The sequence below is a fragment of the Gorilla gorilla genome, chromosome 5 (assembly GCF_029281585.2).
Source record: "Gorilla gorilla gorilla isolate KB3781 chromosome 5, NHGRI_mGorGor1-v2.1_pri, whole genome shotgun sequence".
Classification (NCBI taxonomy): Eukaryota; Metazoa; Chordata; class Mammalia; order Primates; family Hominidae; genus Gorilla; species Gorilla gorilla.
In genome coordinates, this window is record NC_073229.2 from 21,845,417 (window position 1) to 21,868,162 (window position 22,746).

Consider the following 22,746-nt stretch of genomic DNA (forward strand, 5'->3'; position numbering starts at 1 on the left):
CTCAGGAGTTTGAGACCAATCTGGGCAACATAGCAAGACCCCATCTCTACAAAAAATACAAAAAAATTAAAAATGTAATTAAGAAATTAATGCTGACAGATCAGTTAGATAGCCATGTGTGAAAAGAAAGTCTTGAAACATACCCTAAACTACCCACAAAAATCAATTTCAGAAGGAATGTAGCTTTAAATATAAATATTAAAAAATAAAATAAATTATTTTTATAACTTTGAGTAGGGAAATATTTTTTAAACAGATTACAAAATCCAGTAGCTATAAAGGAAGAGATTGATAAACTAGACTGCATTCAAATTAATAATTTTTATTTATCAAAAGACATCATTAAGAAATTGAAGAGGCAAGTTTTAGAGTGGAAGAAAATATATATACACACATAACTGACAAAGGGATCACATCCAGAATGTGCAGAGCACTCCTATAAACAATATGAAAAAGACAAATATTAAACTGATAAGAACAGATACTACACTAGATCTTAGCCAAAAGGCTGAGAAAGAAGGGGAACATCACACACCGGGGCCTGTCATGGGGAGGGGGGAGGGGGGAGGGATAGCATTAAGAGATATACCTAATCTAAATGACGAGTTAATGGGTGCAGCATACCAACATGGCGCATGTATACATATATAACAAACTTGCACGTTGTGCACGCATACCCTAGAACTTAAAGTATAATAACAACAAAAAAATAAAAAGACAAATAGAAAAATGAGTAGAAGGCTGGATATATAATTTATAAAAAATGATGTCGAAAAGTGTTCAATTTCCTCAACAATCATGTAAATGCAAATTAAAATCAATGAGATATCACCACACATCCTCCAGAATAGCTAAAATAAAAGAGACTGACGGGGATTTCCGGCAAGATATCCAAATAGGAACAGCTCCAATCTGCAGCTCCCAGCAAGACTGATGAAGAAGATGGGTGTTTTCTGCATTTCCACCTGAGGTACCTGGTTCATCTCATTGGGACTGGTTGAACAGTGGGTGCAGCCCATGGATGGCGAGCCAAAGCAGGGCGAGGCATCGCCTCACCTGGGAAGTGCAAGGGATCAGGGGATTTCCCTTTCCTAGCCAAGGGAAGCCATGAGAGACTGTACCAGGAGGAACAGTACACTACTGCCCAGATACTGTGCTTTTCCCATGGTCTTTGCAACTGGCAGACCAGGAGATTCCCTCTGGTGCCTGGCTCGGTGGGTCCCATGCCCATGGAGCCCAGCAAGCTGAGATCAATTGGCTTGAAATTCTCACCTGTAGCACAGCAGTCTGAGATCAACCTGGGACGCTGGAGCTTGGAGAGGGGAGGGGCACCCACCATTGCTGAGGCTTGAGTAGGCGGTTTTATGCTCACTGTGTAAAGAAAGCCTCCGGGAAAGTTCGAACCGGGTGGAACCCACCGTACTCAACAAGGCGAACTGCCTTTCTAGATTCCACGTCTGTGGGCAGAGCATCTCTGAACAAAAGGCAGCAGCCCCAATTGGGGACTTATAGATAAAACCCCCATCTCCCTAGGAAAAAGCACCTAGGGGAAGAGGCAGCTGTGGGCACAGCTTCAGCAGACTTAAATGTCCCTGTCTGACAGCTCTGAAGAGAGAAGTTTGAGCTCTGATAAAGGACAGACTGCCTCCTCAAGTGGGTCCCTGACCCTCGTGTAGCCTGACTGGGAGATACCTCCCAGTCAGGCTGCAGACACCTCATACAGGAGAGCTCTGGCTGGCATCTGGTGGGTGCCCCTGTGAGACAAAGCCTCCAGATGAAGGATCAGGAAGCAGTATTTGCTGTTCTGCAGCCTCCCCTGGTGATGCTCAGGCAAACAGGATCTGGAGTGAACCTCCGGCAAACTCCAACAGACCTGCAGCTGAGAGGCCTGTTAGAAGGAAAACTAACAAACAGAAAGGAATAGCATCAACATCAACAAAAAGGACGTCCACACCAAAACTCCATCCATAGGTCACCAACATCAAAGACCAAAGGTGGATGATAAAACCACAAAGATGGAGAGAAACCAGCACAGAAAGGCTGAAAATTCCAAAAAGCAGAATGCCTCTCCTCCTTCAAAGGACCACAACTCCTCGCCAGCAAGGGAACAAAACTGGAGGGAGAATGAGTTTGAAGAATTGACAGAAGTAGGCTTCAGAAGGTCGGTAATAACAGACTCCTACAAGCTAAAGGGGCGTGTTCTAACCCATCGCAAGGAAGCTAAGAACCTTGAAAAGAGGTTAGACAAATTGCTAACTAGAATAAGCAATGTAGAGAAGAATATAAATGACCTGATGGAGCTGAAAAACACAGCATGAGAACTTCGTGAAGCATACACAAGCTTCAGTAGCTGAATCGATCATGTGGGAGAAAGGATATCAGTGACTGAAGATTGACTTAGTGAAATAAAGTGAGAAGACAAGATCAGAGAAAAAAAGAGTGAGAAAAAATGAACAAAGCCTCCAAGAAATATGGGACTAGGTGAAAAGACCAAATCTACATTTGATTGGTGTACCTGAAAGTGAGGGGAAAATGGAACCAAGTTGGAAAACACTCTTCAGGATACTATCCAGGAGAACTTACCCAATCTAGCAAGGCAGGCCAACATTCAAATTCAGGAAATACAGAGAACATGACAAAGATACTCATTGAGAAGAGCAACCCCAAGACACATAATCGTCAGATTCCCCAAAGTTGAAATGAAGGAAAAAATGTTAAGGGCAGCCAGGGAGAAAGGTCGGGTTACTCACAAAGGGAAGCCCCTCAGACTAACAGCAGATCTCTCAGCAGAAACCCTACAAGCTAGAAAAGAGTAAGGGCCAATACTCAATATTCTTAAAGAAAATAATTTTCAACCTAGAATTTCATATCCAGCCAAACTAAGCTTCATAAGTGAAGGAGAAATAAAAGCCTCTACAAACAAGCAAATGCTGAGAGATTTTGTCACCACCAGGCCTGCCTTACAAGAGCTCCTGAAGGAAGCACTAAACATGGAAACGAACAACTGGTACCAGCCACTGCAAAAACATGTCAAATTGTAAAGACCATCAACGTTATGAAGAAACTGCATCAACTAATGGGCAAAATAACCAGCTAACAACACAATGACAAGATCAAATTCAGACATAACAATATAAAACTTAAATGTAAATGGGCTAAATGCCCCAGTTAAAAGACAGACTGCATCAATGTGCTGTATTCAGGAGACCCACTTCACTTGAAAAGACACACATAGGGTCAAAATAAAGGGATGGAGGAAGATCTACCAAGCAAATGGAAAGCAAAAAAAAAAAAAGCAGGGGTTTCAATCCTAGTCTCTGATAAAACAGACTTTAAACCAGCAAAGACCAAAAGAGAAAAAGAAGGGCATTACATAATGGTAAAGGGATCAATGCAACAAGAAGAGCTAACTATCCTAAATACATATGCACCCAATACAGGAACACCTAGATTCATAAAGCAAGTTCTTAGAGACCTACAAAGAGACTTACACTCCCATACAATAATGGTGGGAGACTTTAATACCCCATTGTCAATATTAGACAGATCAAAGAGACAGAAAATTAACAAGGATATCCAGGACTTGAACTCAGCTCTGGACCAAGCATACCTAACAGACATCTACAGAACTCTCCACCCCAAATCAACAGAATATACATTCTTCTCAGCACCACATCGCACTTATTCTAAAATTTACCATTTAATTGGAAGAAAAACACTCCTCAGCAAACGTAAAAGAGCAGACAGACATCACAAGAAACTGTCTCTCAGACCACAGTACAATCAAATTAGAACCCAGAATTAAGAAACTCACTCAAAACTGCAGAACTACATGGAAATTGAACAACCTGCTCCTGAATGACTACTGGGTAAATAACAAAATGAAGGCAGAAACAAAGATGTTCTTTGAAACCAGTGAGAACAAAGACACAATGTACCAGATTCTCTGGGACACATTTAAAGGAGTGTGTAGAGGGAAATTTATAGCACTAAATGCCCAAAAGAGAAAGCAGGAAAGATCTAAAATCGACACCCTAACATCACAATTAAAAGAACTAGAGAAGAAAGAGCAAACAAATTTAAGAGCTAGCAGAACACAAGAAATAACTAAGAACAGGGTAGAACTGAAGGAGATAGAGACACAAAAAACTCTTCAAAAAATCAGTATACCCAGGACCTGGTTTCTTGAAAAGATGAACAAAATAGATGGACCACTAGCAGTACAAGAGAGAAGAATAAAATAGACTCAATAAAAAGTGATAAAGAAGATATCACCACCCATCCCACAGAAATACAAACTACCATCAGAGAATACTATAAACATCTCTATGCACATAAACTAGAAAATCTAGAAGAAATGGATAAGTTCCTGGACACATACACCCTCACAAGACTAAACCAGGAAGAAGTTGAATCTCTGAATAGACCAATAACAGGTTCTGAAATTGAGGCAATAATTAATAGCCTACCAACCAAAAAAAGTCCAGGACCAGGCGGATTCACAGCTGAATTCTACCAGAGTTACAAAGAGGAGCTGGTACTATTCCTTCTGAAACTATTCCAATTAATAGAAAAAGAGGGAATCCTCCCTAACTCATTTTATGAGGCTAGCATCATCCTGATACCAAAGCCTGGTAGAGACACAACAAAAAAAGAGAATTTTAGGCCAATATCCCTGATGAACATTGATGTGAAAATCCTCAACAAAATACTGGCAAACTGAATCCAGCAGCATATCAAAAAGCTTATCCACTATGATCAAGTCGGCTTCATCCCTGGGATGCAAGGCTGGTTCAATATACACAAATGAATAAATGTAATCCATCACATAAACAGAACCAATGACAAAAACCACATGATTATCTCAATAGATGCAGAAAAGGCCTTTGACAAAATTCAACAGCACTTCATGCTAAAAACGCTCAATAAACTAGGTATTGATGGAAGGTATCTCAAAATAATAAGAGCTATTTATGACAAACCCACAGCCAATATCATACTGAATGGGCAAAAACTGGAAGCATTCCCTTTGAAAACCAGCACAAGACAAGGATGCCCTCTCTCAGCACTTGTATTCAACATAGTGTTGCAAGTTCTGGCTAGGGCAATCAGGCAAGAGAAAGAAATAAAGGGTATTCAATTATGAAAAGAGGAAGTGAAATTATCTCTGTTTGCAGATGACATGATTGTATATTTAGAAAACCCCATCATCTCAGCCCAAAATCACCTTAAACTGATAAGCAACTTCAGCAAAGTCTCAGGATACAAAATCAATGTGCAAAAATCACAAGCATTCATACACCAATAATAGACAAACAGCCAAATCATGAGGGAACTCCCATTCACAATTACTAAAAAGAGAATAAAATACCTTGGAATCCAACTTACAAGGCAAGTGCAGGCCCTTTTCAAGGAGAACTACAAACCACCACTCAACAAAATAAAAGAGGACACAAACAAATGGAAGAACATTCCATGCTCATGGATAGGAAGAATCAATATCGTGAAAATGGCCATACTGCCCAAAGTAATTTATAGATTCAATGCTATCCCCATAAAGCTACCAATGACTTTCTTCATAGAATTGGAAAAAATTGCTTTAAAGTTCATATGGAACCAAAAAAGAGCCTGCATAGCCAAGTCAATCCTAAGCAAAAAGAACAAAGCTGGAGGCATCATACTACCTGACTTCAAACTATACTACAAGTCTACAGTAACCAAAACAGCATGGTACTGGTACCAAAACAGATATATAGACCAATGGAAAAGAACAGAGGCTTCAGAAATAACACCACACATCTACAACCATCTGATCTTTGACAAACCTGACAAAAACAAGCAATGGGGAAAGGATTCCCTATTTAATAAATGGTGCTTGGAAAACTGGCTAGCCATATGTAGAAAGCTGAAAGTGGATCCCTTCCTTACACCTTATACAAAAATTATCTCAAGATGAATTAAAGACTTAAATGTAAGACCTAACACCATAAAAACCATAGAAGAAAACCTAGGCAATAATTCAGGACATAGGCATGGGTAAAGACTTTATGACTAAAACACCAAAAGCAATGGCAACAAAAGCCAAAATAGACAAATCAGGTTTAATTAAACTAAAGAGCTTCTGTACAGCAAAAGAAACTGTCATCAGAGTGAAGAGGCAACCTACAGAATGGGAGAAAATTTTTGCAATCCACCCATCTGACAAAGGGCTAATATCCAGAATCTACAAAGAACTTAAACAAATTTACAAGAAAAAAACAACCATATCAAATTGGGCAAAGGATATGAACAGACACTTCTCAAAAAGAGACATTTATGCAGCCAACAGACACATGAAAAATGCTCATCATCACTGGTCATTAGAGAAATGCAAATCAAAACCACAGTGAGATACCATCTCATGCCAGTTAGAATGGCGATCATTAAAAAGTCAGGAAACAACAGATGTTGGAGAGCATGTGGAGAAATAGGAACGCTTTTACACTGTTGATGGGAGTGCAAATTAGTTCAACAATTGTGGAAGACAGTGTGGCGATTCCTGAAGGATCTGGAACTAGAAATACCATTTGACGCAGCAATCCCATTACTGGGCATATACCCAAAGGATTATAAATCATTCTGCGATAGAGACACATGCACACCTATGTTTATTGTGGCACTGTTCACAATAGCAAAGACTTGGGATCAACCCAAATGTCCATCAATGATAGACCAGATTAAGAAAATGTGGCACATATACACCATGGAATACTATGCAGCCATAAAAAAGGATGAGTTCATGTCCTTTGCAGGGACATGGATGAAGCTGGAAACCATCATTCTAAGCAAACTATCACAAGGACAGAAAACCAAACACCGCATGTTCTCATTCATAAGTGGGAGTTGAACAATGAGAACACATGGACACAGGGCAGGGAACATCACACACTGGGGCCAGTCGGGGGCTGTGGGGCTGGGGTAGGTATAGCATTAGGATAAATACCTAATGTAAATGATGAGTTGATGGGTGCAGCAAACCAACGTGGCACATGTAACAAACCTGCACATTGTGCACATGTACCCTAGAACTTAAAGTATAATAATAATTTTTAAAAATCGAGTGCTCTCTTTATTCTGGGCCCAGTCTTTGGATGTTAAGTCTGAGTGCACTCAATAAAGATATCCTTCTGTATACACCCCAAGGTCTCTCTCTGGCCCTCCTGGTCTCGCAACGGTGAGACATGCCTTTCACCTTCCACCATGATTGTGAGGCCTCCCCAGCCACATGGAATTGTGAGTCCATTAATTCTCTTCCTTTTGTAAATTGCCCAGTCTTTGGTATGTCTTTTTCAACAGGGTGAAAATGGACTAGTAAAGCTTGTTTTTCTGAAGATTTATTCTCTTTTTTCAAAGACATTGTAACCTATTTCCTTCAATTTGGCTGACCAGGTTAAGGAAAGTTCTGAATGTTCTGAACTTTGTACTCCTTCTAGCAGAGCCTGTACTCCTTTAATGACATTAGTAATAGTGAAGGCAAAAAGATGATATTTTTGTAAAGAGTATTTCCTCCTGGGAAAGAAAGACAGTCTTAAGAGTCTCTTTACTTGTTGCAAAAGTAAATAATTAAACAAACAAACACACCAATAAATAGATAAATCCCAGAGAAACTTGTTGGCATTGATAGATTGATAAGGTTAAATCCTTACAGTTATGTGCTTAAAGTTTATTTCATTCATTCTTTTATGTATTCCAAGTGTTAAGAAAAAACACCCAAGACTTGGATATGAAGTAAAAGGTGACCCTGTCTTATTATTGCCATACATGAGCATTGTCTACGAGTTCTGTACCTTTGTTTCACTTACCGTTTACCATCAACTAGGGCTCACATTCTGTAAAATTAAATGTTATCTTGCAGATGTATAATGTGGAAATGATTTTTTTTGCAGTACAGATACAAAATAATTTCTCCCCTGTAGAAAAGATGGCCACAGGATTACGATTTTATAGCCCTGTGGGCCAGTAACTGGTTTTATATCTAACCTAACAATCGTATTCAGCATTATTTCTTTCAGTGCCTGTAATTTATAATTATAGCATTTATAATGCTCACTCTCCTCAATTCCCTTTGAATCAGCTTTACGATTCTGTTAGTTCTTTAATTAATGAGTAAAATAAATTTCTGAAGCATGTTCATTCTATATGGCATATATTTGTGTGAGAGTCATGTCATTAACATTTAGAAAATTCTACTTTGACACTAACCTTATCCTGCCACATTTGCTTTATTACTCCTCTCTAAACATATGTGTGTATTACTATTTTTTGAACTATTTAAAACTTAATAGCAGACACCATGCCCTTACTCCTAAATAGCTCAGCATGGATTTTGTAAGAACAATAATTCTTACATAACCACAGTACAATGATTAAATTTAGGTAACTTAGCACTGAGACAATACCATGATATAATCTACAGTGCACATTCAATTTTTATCAATTGCCATATTCATGTTCTTTATAGATATTTTTTCTCTGATCCAGGATCCAAAGGGGACCACACAGTGCATGGAGCTGTTATGTCTCCTTCGTCTCCTTTCATCAGAACTTCAGCCTTTCATTGTCCTTAAAGATCCTGGAAGTTTTGAAGAATACAGGCCACTTCTTTTGGAGAATGCCCCCCAGTTTAATTTTGCATGACATGCTCTTATATTAGATTCAGGTTCATCCCAACTTCCTGTGCACATGTGGAGTTTCTTTCCTTGGTTGCTGTGGGCTGCTCGAGGAAAAACTTTGAAAGTGCTTTGCAGTTAATGTGTAAGATAACACCTTTTTTGAGGAAGAGAGAGCTGATCAATTAGCTCTAATTTAAGGGAAGAAAGGCCAGATAACATTATTCATTGATAAAACAAAAGCTATTTAATGATGTCTCTGCTCATCACAGACAGATGTGACCTCCATCGCTGCCATGCTAATCCCAGGTTCACTTTTACTAAGGGAAGCAGTATAATTGGTACATTTCTCTTTTGACACTTGAGCCTTTCTGATGTTCTCTTTATTCATTCTCTTCCATCTCCATGCATTATAGAACCTGAAGGGGGGAGAATTATAGGGCCATCTGGCCCACGCCACTAGAGAGTATCAACATGCTCTCTAATAAAGATGTCCTTGAAAGGTGAGGTCTACTTTCAAATTTAAAATCTTATTTCAGCTGGGTGAGGTGGTACATGTTTATAGTCTCAGCTACTGATGAGGCTGAAACAGGAGAATCTTTTGAGCCCAGGAATTCTAATCCAGCCTGGGCAACACAGCAAGACCCCATCTCTAAAAAACAAGCAAACAATTTCAAATGAGCTGGATGTTTGCTCTATGGTAAATAGAATGGATTACTTAATAATCCTGAAGAAATCATTGCATGGCTCTATTCTAAAATGGTGTTAGGTTCTGTTTAAATACCTTAAAAGTATTATTTAGGGAAAATATATATCATCTCTTCCAAGTATTGGGACAGGTTTGGAGAATAAAACAATAACGAATTATCTGTGAAATTATAAAATAAAAAGTAAAGTGCTTTGCAAGCTATGTGATTTCTGTTTTCATACAAAAGTTATTCATCAGTACAGTAATTATAATGAAACTGAATATCCCCAAGTCTATAGATAACTGAGGTGTAACTATTTTTTATATCCAAATAAAATAACTTGAGTCCACATCTCACTTTTGATTTTAGTAAATTTAGTCCACCCCGAAATATTTCTGAAAATTCCCAGACAGCATCTGTCAACTGCAAACTCCAGTTGTCAGATTATTCTAGACCACTTTTGGCTGTTGGGTTCCCTCCCTGGTTTGCTATACTTTATTGCTTTCTGTTTTCTGTGGTTCAATTCACCCACCAATCTGATCACAACCCTTCCTTTATTTCCTAAGAAAATTCCAAAATACATCTGACACTAATTAAGCAATTAATATAGTTTTGCTGCATTGGAGGACAACGGAGAGGAAATAAGATACAAAACAGGAAACAACTCAAAATGCTCTCTCCTCAGAGGTTAGTCTTTTATATTATTATGAAGATAACTTTAGTTCTCTTTTACAGATCCTCCCCATTCTGGTGAAAACCTTGAGTCTTACATTTCATAACCAACAACTCATGAAAAATTTGTTTCCCTAAACAAAAGAGCAATTTCTTCTCTTGGGAGCACCCCTCACTCTCATTCAAAGAATGTTGGAGTTGTTCTAGCAGGTTTTCCCCCCATCTAAACTAAGAAGATCACCTGTATGGAGAAGCTAGATAAATTGCCAAGGGTAGGAAAGAGTTTGAAGTCAACTTTTAGAATATGTGACACTACCTCCTAACTGATCCGATTTTTGTATATTGACCATGCATCTAGTAACCTCACTCAATTCAGTCATTAAATTCAATAGTTTGTAGATTATTTTGAATATTTTATGTTAACAGTCACATAATTTTCAAATGAACGTTTTACATTTTTCTGTACAAGTTTTATATGTTTTACTTATTTTTCTGGCCTCATTACACTGGCTAGAATGAACAATTAACAGCTGAAAGAAAAACTGTAGTGGACATCCTTGCCTGGCTCTGATAGGGGAAAATGTTCAGTGTTTCAACTTTATTGTTAGCTGTGGGTGTTTTGTTCTACCCTTTATGTGATTGAGGAAGTTTCCTTTTAATTCTACTTTGCTGAGGGTTTTTAAAATGATGAATGGGTATTGAATTTAATCAAATACCTTTTCTAAATCTACTGAGATGATTATATATTTGTCACTTATTCTGTTAATGTGATGAATTGCGTTGATTGATTTTTGAATATTAAATCAATCTTGCCTTCCTAGGATAAACCACACTTGCTGAATCTGATTTGTTATTTTGTTTTGAATTTCTGCCTTAGTCTGACAGAAATTGGCCTATAATTTTACTTTCTTATAATATTCTTGACATATTATGCTATCAAGCCTCATAAAACAAGCTAGAAAGTAGTCCCTGGTCTCTATTTTCTAACAGAGTTAATACAAGGTAAGTATGATTTCTTCCTCAAATGTTTGGAAGAATTTACCAGTGATACTATCTGGAACCAGAGTTTTCTTTGTGGAAAAGTTTTTAAATTATGGATTCAATTACTTTGACAGATCTGGGATTATTTAAAATTTCAATTTTCTGTGTGGCTATTTTAGTAAGTCATGCTTTTAAAGGATTCTGCCCATTTTATCTAAGTTGTCAAATGTATTGGCAAAAATGATTCATAATGTTTTCTTATCTTTTTCATCTATATTGAATCCTGATATTGGCAGTTTGTATTCTCTTTCTTTATGTCTCTTTTTCTTAATAAATCTTGCTAGGAAGTTATCAATTTTATTAGTCTTTCCAAACAACCAACTTTTGACTTCTGTGTTTTCTCTCTTATCCATCTGCTTTCTCTTCTCTTGCCTTCTGGAGACTGTCATATGACCACTCTTATAAGCAGCTGGGCAGTCTCACTCTGTCACCGACTGGAGTGCAGTGGTATGATCATAGATCACTGTAGCCTCGACCTCTTGAACTCCCACCTCAGCCTCCTGAGTAGCCAGGACTACAAGTGCATGCCTCCATGCCTGGCTAATTTCTTATTTTTGTGGAGATAGGGTCTTGCTATGTTGCCCAGGCTGGTCCTAAACTCCTGGCCCCAAGTGATACTCTCGCCTTGGCTTCCCAAAGCACTGGATTACAGGCATGTGCCACCCAACCTGGCCCACAGTTCTTTTTTGAAGGGTTATCAGAGTGGCACATCTCTATGTCTACTACAGCCTATTCTAGAAAAAAAATTGATTATTCAAGTATCTATATCAAGGAGCTAGAAAAAGAACAGCAAATTAAGCACAAAGAAAATAGAAGGATGGAAATAATAAAGATAAGAGCAGAAGGCAAAGAGATACAAAGCAGACGAGCAAGAGAGAAAATTTGGAGCCCCTTTTTGAGGTGCAAAGACGGAGTTAAATCTGCATTGTGATTTGATGGTTCCCTGCCCAATCCTGCTGGTTGTTACGGATGGTCATTATCAAGTGCATCCAAGCCCTATGGGATGATAAGACAACAGTGAATGCAAATTTAGAAACCTGAGAGCAATTAACAATCAAAAATTTAAGTATGAGAGTTTGCAAAGCAGTTCTCATGCCTTGCAGTAGGCTAACAGAAAAGGTGGGATATGAGGCTCAGGACTGATAGTTCTGGCCTATCCTGAGTGGCTCATCCATCCCATTACAAACCAGCACTCCACAGAGCAACAGGACAGAAATCTCTCTACCTCAGGGCAATACGTGCCCAACTCAGGAGCTGTTCCCCTGTCCTTGTGCTGCCAGACTTAGAACCAGAGTTAAGTTGCAACATAAGCCCATCAGGGTATATGCTGCATGAGCTAAGAGAGGAAAGGGTCTACAGCCCTAGACAGCATGGACCAGCAGTGTGGGACTAGATTCTGAGGGTGCTTAATCAAGGCCGGGGAGTGATCATAATACTGGAGATGAGAGAGTTTCTTGACTTAGAGGAACTTTTTTTTTTTTTTTTTTTGAGACAGAGTCTCGCCCTGTCACCCAGGCTGGAGTGCAGTGGCGCTATCTCGGCTCACTGCAAGCTCTGCCTCCTGGGTTCACGCCATTCTCCTGCCTCAGCCTCCCGAGTAGCTGGGACTACAAGCACCCACCTCTATGTCCAGCTAATTTTTTTTGTTTTTTTAGTAGAGACAGGTTTCACCATGTTAGCCAGGGTGGTCTCGATCTCCTGACTGACTTAGAGGAAACTCTTTTGGGATTTAATACCTGGAAATGATGCAGACTTGCTGCTAAGGTGGCTCCTAGAAGATTGGAAAAGGCAATGTCCCATGCTGAGCAAGGTTGAAATACCTGAATTTCTCTGGTAGATGATAGAATAAGGGATTACACAAGAAGTGAGCATGCTAAAATGGATATATTCTGTGAGGCCAATCAGCTCACTAGAGGACTGTATTCCATGGGAAGGCCTAGAGGACACATCATCCACCAAGGCCATCCAGATCGAGCTGTGAAGGGGTGTTGGTGGTTGGTGGTGGCTCCCTCAGCTGGGAGCAATGGTGGCAGAAGAAGTTGTCACAGGAGTGGGCTCACTGATAGCAACTGGGATATGGAGCCTGAAGCAATTGAGGACAAATGGCAGTGCTTAGGCCCCAGAAGCCAGGTGGTTATTATAACTACCAACAGGGTCAGAATGGTGGCCAAGAAGCCCTGACCTGCAGGAAGTCATGGAGATGTTAAAACAACATGTCATTCCTGGGGGCAAAATACTTGGCAATGGAGCTCCTTTCTCAGGTGCAGATACTTGGAGTTAAATTTTCTTAGGGCGTGTGTGTGTGTGTGTGTGTGTGTGTGTGTGTGTGTGTTTTCAAAAGAAGGCAAGAATGAACGAATAGGAGACTAAGGGTCGTCAACCCACTAAAAAAATTTAAAAGACTTGTGATATATTGCTGAGTTTGGGGAGATTTGTTCTTTTTTTTCTTATTTTAAGTTTCAGGGTACATGTGCAGTATGTGCAGGTTTGTTACGTAGGTGTATCATGGTGGTTTGCTGCACAAATCAACCCATCACCTAGGTGTTAAGCCCAGCATTCATTAGCTGTTCTTCCTGATGCTCTCCCTCCCCCGACTGCAACAAGCCCCAATGTGTGTTGTTCCCTCCACCATGTATCCATGTGTTCTCATCTTTCAACTCCTACTTATAAGTGAGAACATGCAGTGTTTGATTTTCTGTTCCTGGGTTAGTTTGCTGAGGCTAAGGGGTTCCTGCTTCATCCATGTCCCTGCCAAGGACATGATCTCATTCCTTTTTATGGCTGCATAGTATTCCATGGTGTATATAAGATTTTCTTTTTCTTTTCTTTTCTTTTTTTTTTTTTTTTTTTGAGATGGAGTCTCACTCTGTCACCCAGGCTGGAGTGCAGTGGCATGATCTTGGCTCACTGCAACCTCTGCCTCCTGGATTCAAATGATTCTCTTTCCTCAACCTCTGAGTAGCTGGAATTACAGGCACCTGCCACCACACCAGGCTAATTTTTGTATTTTTAGTGGAGATGGGGTTTTACCATGTTGGCCAGGCTGGTCTCGAACTCCTGACCTAAGATGATCCGCCCATCTTGGGCTCCCTAAGTGCTAGGATTACAGGTGTGAGCCACTGTGCCTGGCCCAGGATTTTCTAATGACTTTTAAAAAGCTTATTTTTTAGTTTAATTCAATATTTTGTGTGATTGCAATCCTTTGAAATTCGTTGAGACTCGCTTTATGGCCCAGCATACAGTGTATCTAGATCAATGTTCCGTGTGTATGTGTTTTTTTTCAAAAAGGGGAACAAATAGTTTTGTTTTATTTTTCTTATTTTAAAACTTGTCTATATTTGAGGTATACAATGTGGTGTTCTGATAATATGTATATATGGTGAAGTGATTACTATAGTTAATTAATATATTCGTCATCTCACATACTATGTTAGTCCTTTCTCACACTGCTATAATAAAGAGTTACCTGAGACTGGGTAATTTATAAAGGAAAGGAGGGTTAATTGACTCACAGTTCTACATGGCTGGGGAGGCCTCAGGAAACTTAACAATCATGGCAGAAGGCAAAGCAAGCACCTTCCTCACAAGGCAGCTGGAGAGAGAGCACAAGTGAAGGAGAAACTGTCAAGCACTTATAAAACCATCAGATCTCATGAAAACCCACTATCATGAGAACAGCATGCAGAAACTGCCCCCATGATTCAATTACGTATGAGGTCCCACCCTCAACACCTGGAGATTACAATTCCAGATGAAATTTGGGTGGGGAGAGAAAGCTGAACCCTGTCATTCCACCCTTGGCCGCTCCCAAATCTCATGTCCTTTTTACATTTCAAAACCAATCATGCCTTCCCAACGGTCTCCCAAAGTCTTAACTCATTTCAGCATTAACTCAAAAGTCCAATGTCCAAAGTCTCATCTGAGACAAGGCAAGTCCATTCCACCTATGAGCCTATAAAATCAAAAGCAAATTGGTTACTTCCTAGATACAATGAGGTACAGGCATTGGGTAAATATATCTATTCCAAGTGGTAAAAATTGGCCAAAACAAAGGTGCCACAGGCCCCATGCAAGTCCCAAATCCAGCGGGGTAATAATTAAATCTTAAAGTTCCAAAATTATCTTCAATGACTCCATGTCTCACATCTGGGGCACACTGATGCAAGGGGTGGGCTCCCATGGCCTTGGGCAGCTCCTTCACAGGCTGGCATTGAGTGCCTGTGGCTTTTCCAGGTACAGAGTGCAGGCTGTCAGTGGATCTACGATTCTGGGGTATGAAGGATGGTGACCGTCTTCTCACAGCTCCACTAGGCAGTGCCCCAATGGAGACTTTGTGCCGGGGCTCCAACCTCACATTTCCTTTCCACCCTGCCTTAGTAAAAGTTCTCCACGAGGGCTCCACTCTTGCAGCAGACTTTTGCTTGGACATCCATACACTGTCTGAAATCTAGATGGAGGTTCCCAAACCTCCATTCTTGACTTCTGTGCACCCACAGGCCCAACACTATGTGGAAGCTCCCAAGGCTTGGGGCTTACACCCTCTGAAGCAACTGCCCAAGCTGTACCTTGGCCCCTTTTAGCCACAGCTGGAGCTGAAGCAGCTGGGACACAGGGCACCAAGTCCTGAGACTACACAGAGCTGGGGGGCCCTGGGCCTGGCACAAAAATTATTTTTTCCTCCTAGGCCTCTGGGCCTCTGTTGGGAGAGGCTGCCACCAAGATCTCTGACATGCCCTGGAGGCATTTCCCCCATTATCTCAGTGATTAACATTGGCTACTCGTTACTTATGCAAATTTCTGCAGCAGGCTTGAATTTCTCCCCAGAAAATGGGGTTTTCTTTTTTTATTGCATTGTCAGACTGCAAATTTTCCAAACTTTTATGCTCTGCTTCCCTTTTAAATATAAGTTCCAATTTCAGATAATCTCTGTCAAGTTCAAAAGTCCACAGATCTCTAGGGCAAGGGCAAAATACCACCAGTCTCTTTGCTAAGGCATACCAAGAGTAACCTTTGCTTCGGCATACCAAGAGTAACCTTTGCTTCAGTTCCCAGTAAGTTCTTCATCTCCATATGAGACCACCTCAGCCTGGACTTCATTGTCCACATTACTATCAGCATTTTGGTCAAAACCATTTAACAAGTCTCTAGGAAGTTTCATACTTTTCCACATATTTCTGTCTTCTTCTGAGCCCTCCAAACTGTTCCAATCTCTACCCAGTTCCAAAGTCGTTTCCATATTTTCAGTTATCTTTATAGCAGTACCCCGCTGTGCTGGTACCAATTCTCTGTATTAGTCCATTTTCGCACTGCTATAAAGTTACTACCTGAGACTGGGTAATTTACAAAGAAAAGAGATTTAATTAACTCATAGTTTTGCAAGGCTGAGGAGGCCTCAGGAAACTTCCAATTATGGCAGAAGGCAAAACAGGCACCTTCTTCACAAGGTGGCAGCAAAGTGAACCCTTGTGAAGAAGGAACTGTCAAACACGCATAAAACCATTAGATCTTGTGAGAACTCACTATCACGACAACCGCATGGGGAAACCACCCCATGATTCAATCACCTCCCATGAGGTCCTTCCCTAAACTCCTGGAGATTACAATTTGAGATGAGATTTGGGTGGGGACACAAAGTCAAACCATATCACATTGTTAATCTTTCCTTTTAGGTAATCTTATAGGATTACCTAAAATAGACCCTTCTGGCAAATTTCCAGCATACAGTACAATATTATTAATAATCTTCACATTGTACACTACATCTCTAGACTTATTCATATGACATAACTGCAAGTTTGTACCTTTGTACTCATATCTTCCTATTTTCTGCACTCCTCCACCCTTGGTAATCACTGTTCTATTCTGTTTGTATGTATTTGATTTTTTTAAAGATTCCATATATAAGTGAGATCATGCAGTATTTGTCTTTTTCTGTCTGGCTTATTTCACTTAGCATAATGTCCTCTAGTTTCATCCATGTTGTTGCAAATGGCAAAATCTCTTTCCTTATTTATTTATTTATTTTGAGACGGAGTCTCCCTCTGTCACCCAGACTGGAGTGCAGTGGTGTGATCTCAGCTCACTGAAAGCTCCGCCTCCCTGGTTCATGCCATGCTCCTGCCTCAGCTTCCTTACTAGCTGGGACTACAGGCGCGCACCACCATGCCCAGCTAATTTTTTTAATTGTATTTTTAGTAGAGATGGGGTTTCACCGTGTTAGCCAGGATGGTCTCGATCTCCTGACCTTGTGATCTGCCTGCCTCGGCCTCCCAAAGTGCTGGGATTACAGACATGAGCCACCGCACCCGGCTGAATCTCTTTCCTTTTTAAGACTGAATAATATTACACACACACACACACACACACACACACACACACACACATATATATATCCCACAACTTCTTTATTCATTCATCTGTCCACAGACACTTAGGTTGTTTCCATATCTTTGCTACTGTGAATCATGCTACAGTGAACATGGGAGTGCAGATATCTTTACAAAGTGTTGATTTTATTTCTTTTGGGTATATATCTGGAATAGCGATTGCTAGGGCATATGGTAGTTCTATTTTTAATATCTTTAGGAACCTCCATACTGTTTTTCTTAATGGCTGCACCAATCTGCATTGCCACCAACAGTACACAAAGGTTTTCTTTCTCTACACCTTGGCCAATACTTATTATATCATGTCCTTTTGTTAACAGCCATCTTAATGGGCATGAAATGATAGCTCATTGTGGTTTTGATTTGCATTTCCCTGTGAATTAGTGATGTTGAGCACCTTTTCATATTCTTGGCCATTTGTATGTCTTTGGGAAAATGTCCATTTTTTTTTTTTTTTGAGACAGAGTCTTGCTCTGTTGCCCAGGCTGGAGTGCAGTGGCATGATCTTGGCTCACTGCAACCTCCGCCTCCTGGGTTCAAGTAATTCTCCTGCCTCAGCCCCCTTAGTAGCTGGGATTACAGGCACACACCACCATGCCTGGCTAATTTTTTTATTTTTAGTAGAGATGGGGTTTCACCATGTTGGCCAGGCTGGTCTTGAACTCCTGACCTCAGGTGATCCACCCTCCTTGGCCTCCCAAAGTGCTGGGATTACAGGCATGAGCCACCGTGCCCGGCTGCCTTTTTTTTTTTTTTTTTTTTTTTTGAGACAGAGTCTCGCTCTGTGGCCCAGGCTAGAGTGCAGTGGTGCGATCTTGGCTCACTGCAACCTCTGCCTCCCGGGTTCACACTATTCTCCTGCCTCAGTCTCCCGAGTATTTGGGACTACAGGCGCCCGCCACCATGTCCAGCTAATTTTTTTATGTTTTTAGTAGAGATGGGATTTCACTGTGTTAGCCAGGATGGTCTCAATCTCCTGACCTTGTGATCCGCCCACCTCAGTCTCCCAAAGTGCTGGGATTACAGGCGTGAGCCACTGCGCCCTGCCAGGGCTACCTATTTTTAAATCAGGTTATTTGCCTTTTTGCTGTTGAGTTGTGTCAGTTCCCTGTATATTTTGGAGATTAACCCTTTACCTGATAAATGGTTGGCAAATATTTTCTTCTAATTCATAGGCTGCCTTTTCATTTTGTTTATTGTTTTCTTTGCTCTGCAGAAGCTTTTTAGTCAGATGTAGTTCTACTTCTTTTTCATTTTTTGTTTTGCTTTTCTTGCCTGTTATTTTGGTGTCATATCCAAAAAATAATTGCCAAGACCCACGTCAAGGAACTTTTCTCTTATTTTTTTTTTCCTAGGAGTTTTATGGTATTGGGTCTTACATTTAGATCTTTGATCCATTTTGAGTTGATTTTTTTGTGTATGGTGTAATGTAAGGGTCCAGTTTCATTCTTTGGCATGTGGATTTCCAATTTTCCCAACACTATTTATTGAATAGACCATCCCTTCTCTATCATGTCTTCTTGGTGGCATTGCCAAAGATTAATTGACCATATATGCTTGGATTTATTTCTGGGCTCCTGATTCTGTTCCATTGGTCTATGTATATGTTTTTATGCCAGTACTATACTGTGGTTTTTTTGAGACAAGGTATTTGCTGGAGTGCAGTGGTGCTGTCTCAGCTCACTGCAGCCTTGACCTCCTGAGCTGAAACAATTCTCCCATCTCACTCTCTCAAGTAGGCAGGACTACAGGTGCATACCACCACACCCAACTTATTTATTTATTTATTTTTGATATGGGGTTTAGCCATGTTGCTCAGGCTAGTCTGGAATTCCTGAGCTCAAGCAATTCACCTGCCTTGGCCTCTCAAAGTGCTGGGATTACAAGTATGTGCCACCATACTGTTTTGATTACTGTTGCTTTGTAATGCAATTTGAAATTAGGAATGTGATGCCTCCAACCTTGGTGTTTTTTTTTTCCCCCCTTAAGAATATTTTGACTATTCAGGGTCTTTTTTGGTTCCATATGAATTTAAGAATTATTTTATTTGTTCCTGTAAAAAAGTTCATTGGAATTTTGATAGAGATTATGTTGAATCTGTGTATTGTTTTAGGTAGTATGAACATTTTAGTGATATTAATTCTTATAATCCATGAATACACAATATTCTTTCATTTATTTATGCCTTCAATTTCTCTCATTGTTTTATTTTCTGTGTACAGATTTTTCATCTCTTTGGCTATATGATGCTATTATAAATGGGATTGTTTTCTTGATTTCTCTGTAGGATACATTGTTATTGTTGTAAAGAAATGCAACTGATTTTTATATGTTGACTTTGTATTCTGCAACTTTACTGAATTTGTTTATTAGTTCTGATTTTTTTTTTTTTTTAGTGGAAGCTTTAGGGTTTTCTACATATAGGAGCATGTCATCTGAAAACAGTGACAATTTAACTTCTTCTTTTCTGATTTGGATGCTTTTAATTTCTTTTTCTTGAATAATTCTTGTGACTCGAACTTCCAGTTCAGTGTTGAATAGAAGTGGTGAAAGTGGGCATCCTTGTCTTATTTCTGATCTTAGAGGAAAAGCCTTCAACTTTTTACCATTATGGTTTTAATTGTGGGTTTGTCATATGTAGTGCAGGTTTTTTTGGTTAATATTATTTATTTGACTCATTGTTTTCCATATTTGACTTTCAAATATTTGCATTTCAACATTATTTACCCTTCTTTTCAACAATATGAAGATTTGAAGTGCATTAACTTTAATCACCCCCATCCAAACTTACATACTACAGTTATACAGTATTTTACTTCTAGACTATTTTCCCATTTATCATAATTATTTTTGATAGAATACATGCTTCTTTGAATTTACTTACTTTGCTCATCATTTCTTCTTGCATCTCAGTCTTTCCATCTGTGGTCATTTTATTCTACTGAAGTATCCACTTTAGAATTTAATTTAGTAGGAAAGTTTTGGTGATACATTGTTACTTTTGTCTCTGTTGGTTTTTGTGGGTTTTTTGGTCTTTTTCTTTGGAAGTTACTTTTTCTGGTTATATAATTCTAGGTAGAAAATTATTTTCTTTCAGCTTATTGATGGTATTTTTTCTATTATCTTCTCACTTCCATGGTTGCTACAAGATACCAGCAGTCAGTCTAGTTGCTATTCATTTGTCGATGATCTCTTTGGCTTCCTTTTAAGGCCTCTTTCTATCTAATGCTCTGAAATTTTGCCATAATAAGTCTGGGTATTGATTCTGGGGTACGTTTGTTGGTCTTCCTACACCTGCTTATTGATGTATTTCAATAATTCTGGAAAATTATCAGCTGTTATCCACAGAACATATCCTATTTCCTATTGTCTTATTCTAGAATTTAATTAGACAGAGGGTAGGGCTTTCTAATTTTTAAATGTTTGTTAATTACAAATCTTGATTTTTTTGTGTTCTTGCCAAATCTGTTGTGTTTTTGCAAATAGTTTTAGAGCAATATCAGTGTTATAATTTTTTGCTTCAGCCATCGAACATAATTTAGGATACTCAAGAGGAAAAGGAGAGCCTATTGTATTTACCCATATTTTGGCTTACAATGTTAGTTTTCTCCTGCCTCATGTTTTAAGGTTCTATCTTTTATTGTTTCCTTTCTGTTTAGGGATCTTCGCTTAGCCATTCTTTTAGAGTAGGTGTGCTAGTGATAGATTCTCTTGGTCTTCCTTCATCTGAGAATGCTTTATGTATAATTACTAAGGTTTTTACTTGCACTTAGTGGGAAGAATAGACAAAAGTATGCCTACTTCATCTCCCCAGAAGCAGAACTCTCCTACCTTCTAATGCTGTTTGTTTTTTAACATCAGGATTTTTAGTTTCTTTTTTTTTATTGGGAGGATTTGTCTAGATAACTATTCCATTATTTAAAGGGACTAGAAGTGCCGTGTTTTCTTGCATTTTGTTATTTTGACCATGAACTGCTCCTTTTTACTAGAAATGTATCTATGCAGATTATTTGAGGTCTAGGTTAAAGTTGAGTATTTTCGGCCAGTCACTTTGAAACACTATCCGTCAATGTCCACCTTAAATTAAATTTTCCTTTTTAGGGTTTTCAGACTACATAGATAACAGAAACTCAGGTCCACATGAAGCCCAACTTATAGTTATGAATTATCAGGGGATTATTTTAATTTACTCCTTCCAACACTGGGGTTGAGATAGTAAATTTCCTTGCTATTCCTTTCTTTTCAGTGGGGCTTCACTGTGGGTAAAGTTCTTTGGAGTCTCAGCTTTTTGGGGGGATCTCATTTTTATTCCCCACCTGGTTATGTTTTGGGCTTTACTTTCTGTCACCTGTACATGGTGTAGTCATTAAAATAGAAACTCAAGGATTCTGGATTTTGGCAAAATTCTCCATGATAGATGCTTGCTTTGGTGCTTCTAGAGTTCTGTGTCTTACTTCACTTGGGAGATTGGCATATACTTACTTTTACACAAGTTAATATACAAAATATATTTTAAAACATTTATTATTCAGTATTTGAGTCATTTTATGTAGGTGGGTTTGTCAGGGAATCTAATTTACTGTACTCCTGGAAAAAGAATTACTCATAATATATTATTTTCTTCTATAAACTTTTATCTTCTTAGCATATGTGTCTTAGCTGAATATGTTGCAGTCTTAAAGTATTTAATGATTACCCCATTTCTTATCATTACTTGGGGACTTTTTTCCAAATAGTTTAAATTTTCTACTTCTTGTTTATTATCAGTTTTCTTTCTCCCTCTTAACCCTATAGTATAAAACAGGCTATGTAAAATGATCTTCTGAAAAGCTGTTCAGTCAGGCCGGTATGATTAGATGTCATGAAAGTGATGTGGCATGATTTTTTGGCTGCATAATCATCTCAGGTTCCTTGCTTCTGGATTGAAATTTAGGAGAGGGAACCTGGAGATCAGAAATGATTTATTGTCTTATTTACACATAAAGTGAACAGGAGAAATCATTCTATATCTAGCTAGAAATGTTCATAAGCGATATTATCTCTCAAAAAGCAATTGGGGATGTGGGGATTAGAAATGGCAACAGAATTGCTATAGACATGATGTTCTATCCAAATTAATAAAATTCAAGGAAATAATTATGTTAGAGTGGAAGAGGGTTGCCTTTTCCTAGATCTCTGGAGCATTAGTCTGAGATCAGGCTCAGGAGACAACTCAGGAAGGTACACATGCACCCATGTACACACGTGCACACACACTTGCATACCTACAAAAGACACACGCGTTGTAAATACACATATATAATTAAGTAG

General features: G+C 39.1%; 1 pseudogene; it reads right to left on the reverse strand.

The window, feature by feature from the left end:
• Positions 1-404: 404 nt before the first annotated feature.
• On the reverse strand, positions 405-520 carry LOC115935222 (uncharacterized; annotated as a pseudogene).
• Positions 521-22,746: the final 22,226 nt, after the last annotated feature.